The sequence below is a fragment of the Neophocaena asiaeorientalis genome, unplaced genomic scaffold (assembly GCF_003031525.2).
Source record: "Neophocaena asiaeorientalis asiaeorientalis breed wild unplaced genomic scaffold, Neophocaena_asiaeorientalis_V1.1 scaffold381, whole genome shotgun sequence".
Taxonomy (NCBI): Eukaryota; Metazoa; Chordata; class Mammalia; order Artiodactyla; family Phocoenidae; genus Neophocaena; species Neophocaena asiaeorientalis.
The window spans coordinates 1,263,527-1,272,408 of NW_020172812.1; the positions used below are offsets into that span (position 1 = coordinate 1,263,527).

Genomic DNA, 8,882 nt, shown 5'->3' on the forward strand with positions numbered 1-8,882 from the left:
TGGGGGGGGAGGGGGGGGCTAATGAAATAAAGAGAAGGGGTTTGTTTCTGCAAGGATCCAAGAGTGTGTGAAAGTGTGCATTGCAAACGAGTCTCCCATCAGGAAAGCCACCTCTGGAATGGAAATGACAAAGCTTGGAACACACACAATCAATTATTTTCACTAGCATTTAAAATATAGAAAACAAAATCTGCTTTGGGAATTGACTGAATATTTTATTTAGCTTTTTTATTGAGACATCCTTTGAAAAATGGCATAATATAAATAGTTTTACAAAGCAACAATATAATCAATCTCTAAACTAGAATATAAATCAAGGATTTCATTAACTGCTGGTAGCCAGTTTGAATTGTAGTCGTGTCCATAATGCCTATCTATCTATGTATGTCCGAGTTATATTAAAAACCTTTAAATGGCTTTGTAATATCAGCTACATCTAGCTATTATAATAATTAATGGTACTGTTTTATAAATCAATACATGTATTCTTGATAAATTCATATCCAGTTAATGGTGTAATTTAAATAAAAAATTAACGTAATAAAGGACATACAAAAACGGGCAGGAAATCTTTAAAGGTTAAGAGACAAATTTGTCTAAATTCATTTTTAACCTGTTTTGAAAAAGTTTGTTTAAAATCAGTGGAGATTTACCTTGTTTTTGTGAAACTAATCTTGTCATGTCTATTGGTATCTAGTATTGAATTTGTAAGATGTTTTCTTTTCTAACTGCTAAGTTTTAATTACATACTTATGATACTGTGGGATGTTTTACTACAATTGTACTCGTTTTTTTCAATAATTGAGTATTCTTTAGAAAAGTAGAATAAAACAAACTAAAATCCTCAAACCATTCATTTATTTTCAATACATGAATGAAATGTAAGTGCTTTATGTTTTTTTGATATCACTAAATGAACTGTGCTGAAAATCTCCAAAGCCATATACAAATTTTATTTAGGGGGGGAAAAAGGACTGATTAGTTCAATGAATTTACATGTGTAAGAGCCAGAGTTTTTACTACTTTCACTGAATGAACATCCTAGGAATTTTAGAAAGAAAAGAAAAATGCATTGACGAGTCCACAATGTATTTTAACGCTGCACATGGGTGGAGAAACATTCTACAAAGAGTGTATTATTGTTCTAATTTTAAAGATACACACCAAAGGCATATTAAGGAATAATGAGATTTAGAAAAAGAACTGAATGTTGTAGGTGATCAAATACAATCTTAAATCTTTCCAAATAAAATTTCATTTCGTTTATAGAGGAAGCATTTTACACAAAATATCTTTCAGAATTATGCAGACCAGTCTGCCCTGCCATTCTCGGTGACACGGTGCAGAATGTTACTTTAATCCACTGAGCTTTTTCTGACATTTTTCTTAACATTGCTGAGCCTTATTTAGAGCAGCAAAGGAGATGTGTGCAGTTTCATTTGACACTGATGGGTGCTTCAAAATGTTACAGGAGAGAGAGAAAGAGAGAGAGGAGAAAAGATTTGCTGCTAGTCATTTCATCAATAGAGCTGCAGGAGTAATTACTATTTGTTAAAAGTTTCTATTTCAAATGAAGCTAAATTTTAAAGAAGCCTCATCCCTTTAGAAGAGCTGATGCTTGGAAGAGGAGGGGAGAGAATGCACATTAGTGATTACATGTTAAAGTGTGCTCAAGTACTGGAATCATTTAAAATGTATTGTGTTTTTAGATGAAACCTACAGCAAAACCACTCCTAAGAGGCTTAATTTAGGTTTTATAGGAAGAACATAAAAAAGACCAAGTTACAGCCACACACTGAAATATGGGGTACATTTAAAATATCTTCATTTAAAAACGTATGTTTATTTTCCCTCCTGGGATCACTAACGTGTGTCTCGACAGAGAAAGCGAGGACATGCTACATTCTTAAAAATTATCTGTTAAAGGGATCACATTCTAAGACAGGTTTGAGCATTTTTATGACTGCAGATAACCTCTTAATTATGTCGCTGCCTTCCACTTGTTAATCAGGGGCATTCAACACTCGTTAACCAGCGAGTGGTTGCCTTTAGAAGACTACACTATTTTTAAGAATTAGAAACACTTTATTCCCATCATCATATTATCGCATGTATGATTTAAGCACTGCTAGAAACTTACCTGCTTGAAATACCAAACACCAAAGACAAGGTCTAGATGCCTGTAACGATGTTGTTAATTACTTCAAATTGTGCAGCTCATGAAAAGCTTTAAGAGATGGATAATTTTACTTTTCTTGTCCCCCCACCCCCGTGCCTCCCCTACCTCTCACACAATTCCTATTTGAACCAATTTTAGGTGTCTTCTGCCGCCACCAGCGTGTGAGATACTCAGAGACACTTTCAGAGAGCAAGGTATAAGTGGAGTAAATAAAATCATTTCACTATTGCTTTATCAACCCTCCTAGGTAGTTTTCCTGCCAGCCAACCTGCACTGTTAAAACCCATAAAATTATGCAATAGTGACTTCTTTGGAGGTTCTTTAATCAGATAATGGCCAGTGTTTAGGACGGAAGGGCCCAGGGCGATGTTGCTGGCACTTAACACTGGGCTTGGTCATTACGTGTCTGGTAGAGACCAATAAACAGCTGATTACTACCCTATAAGGAGCCGATATTTTTACATTTATCCTAGTTTTTTTTTTTTTCTTTTCTTTGCAACTTCTCATAATGGCAAGGATTTGTCAAGAAGACCTACGAGCAGTAACCTCACAGGCCCCTTAAAAATAAGAATCTTCCTAGCGTGAAATGATGCCTTTGGTGAAATGGTGAGAATGATTTTGGCTTTTACAAGAGCAGAGGTTTGATTACTTTAAAGCCCATTTCTTTCAGATGGGGAGACCCCCGGACACCATCCCTCACTCTCCTGTCCCCTTCTCTCTTCTATGACAGGTTCACAGGCTGCAACCAAGGGGTTTTAAAATGCAAATATTTATATTTGAACTCTGGCAATAACAGAGTCATTTTGCTTCCTCTGTTAGCCTGTGAAAATTGATGCTGCATACCTGGAACTACGTTTCTTTTCTCTCTTTACACATGAAGATATTATATAAATAAAAGATAATTTATGGAAAGGAAACATTTGAAATAATATTTTTCCAATGAAAAAACATTTGAAATAATAATCCTAAATTTGACTGGGTAATCTTTGAAGGCTTTAAGAGTCAGAGATGCAGATTTCCACACTTTTAAAGAAAACTTGATTGCAACCGGGAAATGTGTGCTTTTGAACACCTAACTGAATTTGAATGCCGGCGTGGGTCAAAAAAGAAAAAAAGAGGGATAGAAAGAAGGCAGGAGAGAAAAAGGTGTGAATTTTACACATGCTTTAAACGAAGGTATTCAACCACATGTTTAGACTTCTTGTTACAATTTTATTGACTCTCTTTATACCTGAATATAATTTTTTCATAACCTATGTAAATTGCAAAACAGTGAGTCTTATAAAATGCCTCTCTTGCCTGGGATCCTCATCTTAGTATGAACAGCACGATACCCAGAAGAAATGGACCCTAATTTCAGAACCTCATACAAAGCCAGGCAATTCTTGAGCCAAACAAACAAAGGGGGTGTAAGCAATTTCATTTATTTTGATAATCTTCCAGCACGGGAGCATTTTGCTGTCTTTGTCAAAGTGAATGACAACAATTTGGCCAACTCTCTCTGAGCTGCACTCAACAGTGACAGGCAAATTATCAGAGGCCCTGCACTTCTTATTATCAGAGGAGAAGCCATCAGGGGGACGCATGGAGGATACCTCTCCCTTGTCACTATTTGTCAGTGGGACAAGGGCCACTGCTATGGGTAGCTGACAGGTAATTTCAACAATAACAATTACTCCTATTACTGGTGTCATAAACAATTCGCCCAAGGCGTGACAATAGCAAAGCTTGATAATTCCATGCCATATAAATAAACGCCAGCAGGTAACAAGTAATTTAGCTCCAATCAAGCTTTCACCCTGGCATTAATATTGTTATTGCAAGAAAATGGAAAATTGAAAAAAATTCAATATGTTAATGAATTAAGAGAGGTTCAAGGGCTAGACAAGAGGGGTTGAAAAAGGGAAACCAAAATTATTATGGTATCATATTTGGTGCCATGCTGAGGGCCAAACAGCAGTATAATTACTTTGAGATTAAGAAGGGGATCAAAAGTACTGTTTGCCTTAGACTTCAGAAAAACCTGGGAAAAACATGACACGGCCTGGGAAAATCCTCCTGTCTCTAATTTCTGAAGAACATAAGTAGAAATATAAGAACGTGTATATAATGCAGCATCTCGCTAGCTTTTTTTTCCACCTGAAATCTTTCATCGGAAACAGAGGCATGAGTACCAGAGGAACATTTCCATCTGTTTAAGGAAATCGCATCAGCACCTGCTTTCTTTACATTAAGTCTCATACTGTACTGAAACTATTTTAATAGGCCTATTTTTATCTGTGCTGAAGGTAAAGCTGAGAACCCCTCTTTGCTCTCCAACTGTCCACAGTTTGGAAGTGGGCTCGAGGATACAGTCCAATCTTCCTCCGTAAAACTTCCTGATCAGATGAATTTACAATTTCACTATTTGTCCGGCAAGACGATGTGCCATCATAGTGACAGCAATAGAAGAATTTGAAAATCTCTAATTAGGGGAGCTGCAGAGCAATTAACGCATGTCAAATTTTACTTCATTAAGTGCCACTCTAATTTTCCCTCTAAAAATTAATGGATTTTTTTTCCTTTTGGTATGTGTGTGTGTGTGTCCCCTTAAGGCAATGTTGATTCAAATCTGCTCAAGATGCAGTGTTGCACAGCTAAGCATCTTCTTGATTACAATCCGCCACACTTCTAACTGCGCTCTTTCTCACTGCCACGGATACTTTGTCAACAGTCAAATTACACCACGCTGATAACAATGCATAATGGTCTTCCTCCTCCGAGGCCGCTGGCAGGAGATGGGGTTCATAAAAATGTGATGTTTTCTTCTCAACTGTTTCTTAAGGAAGTTTGTATGACCAGGTCACTAGTCAGGCGTTAATTTTTTGAAATGAATTCGTTAATTTCAAGAAAAGGAGTGAAATGATGGCGTACCAAAATACCTCACTGAAAAAAAGAATCAGGAGACGAATAAGGAATTGAAAATATCTAGAGCCAAAGTTTTGCTTAAACACTTTGTTCAGAGACATTTTCAAGAGCACTATTCTTGGTTAAATACCAGGGTTTTTTTTTTCCTTTACTTATGGGCTGTAAACATTGGAAGCCTCTCTCGAACAGACAGTATTTAGATTATGAGAGAAGTTTGTTTAACTGACATATTTGCCAGAATCCTCAAAACATCACAGGACATGGAAGACAGATGACTTTTTTTTAGGTCAAGACTGTATATTCCAGATAAATGTTGATTCGTTTTAACTATTTTTTATCCTAGTTGCTTGTTGCAGAGCTGTGTGTCTGAGTCATCAGCCCATGAGAGGAATATTTCTCACTGAAAAATGAAAGAGACACAGCGATTAGATGATCTTACATTCAGTCTTTTTAGAGATCATTCACATTTTATATGTCTAAAACATGATCAGATCCAGAACAAAAAGGGGGAAATTAAACAAAATGCTCAGTGTATCTCTTTGCAGATTCTTCAGGGAGTAGAGAACATTCACATGGATGACATCCCAGTTTTCTCATCATGTAAGTATATTTTTGGTTATATGTTTTCTTTAAACATATTTATTCAGTAAAAAATTAAATTCATGGAATATACACTTCTTTTTTTTTTTTAAATTCACAGGTTGAGTCCAGCTTTTCATTCACTGACAACTAACTCAAAAATCTAAAATTTGATATTTTGAGGTTTGTATTTCCTAATACCAAAAATTCCTTCCTTCTCGTAAGGCATGTTCTTAAGTGGTCTATTTCAAACAAAAGAAAATGACATTCCCCTTTCAGCTAGCAAATGTTAGATTCTCTCAAAGTCGACTGGGGGCTCACTTGGAAGTTTTGCCATTAGAGACACGCAAATTGAATTATTTTCATCTCTCCCAAATATCATTCTTCGAACTTTATAAATATAGCAATACTAGGTTTAGCATTTCGTGTGGCTTGTTTACAAATAAAGGTATCTCGATAAAAAAAACCAAGCTCTGCGTACTTTGAAAAGACAAAAACCTGGAACAATCTCATATTAAAACATTACCAAAGGATTGTAAAGGGAAATTTAAAGGGAGAAAACTTGATTATATAATGCAATCCAGCAGTAATCAATTTTACCTTCAATATCTTGCTTTTGTTTTCCAAATGCTAAATAAACAATACATAATGCATCCCTCATCAGCCAAACCATGGAGGCTCTGCGCTCAAATAACAGGAAACATATTCAATTTTCCTAACAGAAGACAGTTCATTAAGCTGTGCCACATCAAATAAAACTTTAATTTCTCCGGCATCAGAGTCGCAATGAAAGCAATTGAAGAAGATGAGCCATATGGTACTTCTATCAGCAAACACACATTGCTCATTCCCCCAAAGTTTTCTAATTCTGCTCCCCAGACCTGCGTAATATAGATAATGTGCTCCGAGAGCAGCAACCATGAGCTATCTAGTGTACACTTCTAATACTGTATTTAATGGGAAATAATGAATCATAAAAGCCTAGAGAAGACGTCTTTTGCTAACCTAAATCTCAGCTGTAATTTCATTGTTCTGTGCCTAAGATGCTGTTTGCCCTTTCCAAACAACAGCAGTTGAGCATAATTATGCTGCTTCAAACCTGGGCTGGCAAAAGCATCCCTAATAGAACCAAGTTTCTATTAACTCCTGAATTTCTGAATTTGATGATGCACTGATGCAGACATGGAGATAACCAAGCATGTGTCATTTTAAAACCCAAAGAAGCGGTTTCTCCTTCTGCTCTTTGGTCAGACTGCTCAGTGCTTTTATATTCACTCCCTCCTCCCCACCCCCTCTCACCCCTACCCATGCAACAGGAGTGGCATGATTAAAAATGAGGAGATTTTCTTGTTATTAGCAAATTTGACATTTGTCTGATGAAATGCACATAAAATGTGAAAGCTACACAGTGCTCAGAAGAAATGTCTCCGCTCCAATCCAGGCTACCAAGATGAAATAATTTAGGTAAAGCAAATGTAAGGATCCTCGTACATCTTTACTCAGAACGCTAGGATTGGATTATAAATGAAAGAACCAAATATTGCTGAGCTTTTAGAGCGATGGTATTTTGACACATGGGAAGCGTCTAGTGTTTCATCTCTCACCTTAACTGCCTTGATTATTAACCTAAACATCATACATATGCTCAAATGCAGCAATTTCTCTGTCCTGGGTCCAGCCTGTCTTCTGGCAAGAGATTGGGGTTGGGGCTTAATTCCTTTTGAGAGAAAAAAAAAAATTTTTTTCTCCCCAAATAGGTTAATGATTTTAGCTTTTCCATTTTTAAAGCTCATCAAATCAATATTTCCCCAACACAATGCTCATTTAAAACACCATCAAATAACACTGCGGATACATATTGAAAACGTATTTTAATGGTTTTGTTTGTTTTGGCAGCAAACTAACCAAGGACGATTAAATTAAAAAGAGACTTTTAAAAGTTAGAGATTGCCTTTTTAATGCTTATTAAAATCAGCATGTTACATGCCTGTCTTTGAATTAGCTCTACACACTTGATTGCCATCATTAAAACTAGTTGTTTGGGTGCTGGTCTGTGATGGCTCAAACCCTTCCTCAAAGCCGATTCTTACTAGTTATTAACTTGACGTCTCTTTTCATTGAAATTAGAAAGAAAAAAATCATTCTGGCCCGTGGAAGAAACAGTCACCAAAACGTGAAATAGCTCAGCGAGACAGCAGTATGAAACTATGAAAAGACCAACAGGTAAAAGAACTACAGTCACATCTAAAACATATTCAGGAAAAAAAAAAATCACAGCGACAACACAGAAGCAGTCCATTGATTATATTTCATGAATGCCTTAAAACAAATGTTTAAACAGTTTTCTGAAACAGTGCAGAAAACCCCTACATGCTCCACTGGCTTGCAATGACAATGGCCTATTGCAATGTAAAACACGCTGGAGAATAAAAAGGTGCTTTTTGTTACCATTTTATCAAAGCTGTTCATCTTGGAGCTGCAGGCAGCATTTTGCTGGAATTGCAGATATTTCTCTGTCCAGGCTCTTTTGTTTGTGCATCTCATTTGCATATATTTATCTCCAGCTGAGGGTGCTTTCTGCTCATTAAGGCCTCCCTTCCCATTATTTCATAAGCCAGCTGCTAAGAGGGATTTCACCTGTGGTGACTGAGAAAAGAGGGGTGAAAAACTAAATTCTTCATAAAAAGGAAATCTTCTGAGTCTCTTCCCCTATAAATGGGCACCATTTGTGTTAAACAGCCTCTTGTCATGATAGATGCCTCTGGAGGTCAGGGGTTAAAGTTGATTGGAAGGTCAGCAGTAAAACAACAGACAAACCAGACAGCCAAACTGGTTCCTTAGCTGTCGGTGGGAGCTGTGGTGCAAACAGGTCTTGAACCCTTTTCAACCTCTAATAAAACAGGGGATGAATCTGAAGTGGATCAACCAGGCCCCTGAGGCAGCAGCACAGAAAAACACAAATAATATCAATATCAGGCAGCCACAGGAAACAATGGGGCATTTCTCTGCGCTAGGTGCATGCTGCTATTGTTTCAAGGGCTGGGGAATTAATTCCACTTATTTATTTAAGGCGTGTCAACTCACTGCCTAAACCTGTTTCAGTGTCAAGATGAATAAAACTTTTATGGCTCATAAAATAGAGCCATTCATCTCAATGCTCTTTGTGGTACGTGTTTTTTTTTTTTTTTTTTTTTTTTTTTTTGCCATCCTTGCTGGG

At 36.8% G+C, this 8,882-nt stretch overlaps 1 long non-coding RNA gene across 1 annotated transcript in view; it reads left to right on the plus strand.

Moving 5' to 3' along the window:
- LOC112397443 (uncharacterized) overlaps positions 1–8,882 on the plus strand; it is a 17,326-nt gene that overhangs the window by 717 nt on the left and 7,727 nt on the right. The window contains exons 2-4 of the long non-coding RNA XR_003002801.1: positions 5,632–5,686; positions 5,787–5,848; positions 7,793–7,888. This is a non-coding gene — a long non-coding RNA (uncharacterized LOC112397443). The remainder of the gene's footprint in view (positions 1–5,631; positions 5,687–5,786; positions 5,849–7,792; positions 7,889–8,882) is intronic.